Genomic DNA, 398 nt, shown 5'->3' with positions numbered 1-398 from the left:
CCCTCCCTCCCTTTCGGTGCTTCCCCCTACCTGGGCAGGACCTTCTGTCCCGCCGCCGGCATCAGCGTGGAAGAATTGCGCGAACGCATCCGCGGACTCACCTACCTCCTGCAAGACCTTCCGTACGCCGAGATGGGTGACTTGAACAACAAGGTACCCTTCCCTACCGCCCTCCCTCCTGCCTTTTTTAGGCATTTCTGAAGCATTTTCCAACCCCTGTTGTGTTTTTTTCTCGTCTTATTGTCCTCAAACCTCCCGGCCTCCCTCCTTCCCTCCCTCCTTCCCTCCCTCCCTCTCCCTCCCAGCTGTGTGAGATCTACCGTGCGCTTGCCCTCGGCACTGCGGAATTTGAGACCGAGCCTCCCTTAAGGATAGTGCAGGTCAGCCTGGGAGGAAGG

Source organism: Nannochloropsis gaditana (genome assembly GCF_000240725.1).
Source record: "Nannochloropsis gaditana CCMP526 unplaced genomic scaffold scaffold242, whole genome shotgun sequence".
NCBI classification, from domain to species: domain Eukaryota; class Eustigmatophyceae; order Eustigmatales; family Monodopsidaceae; genus Microchloropsis; species Microchloropsis gaditana.
The sequence above is the reverse complement of the archived record's forward strand: the minus strand, read 5'-3'. Positions refer to the sequence as shown.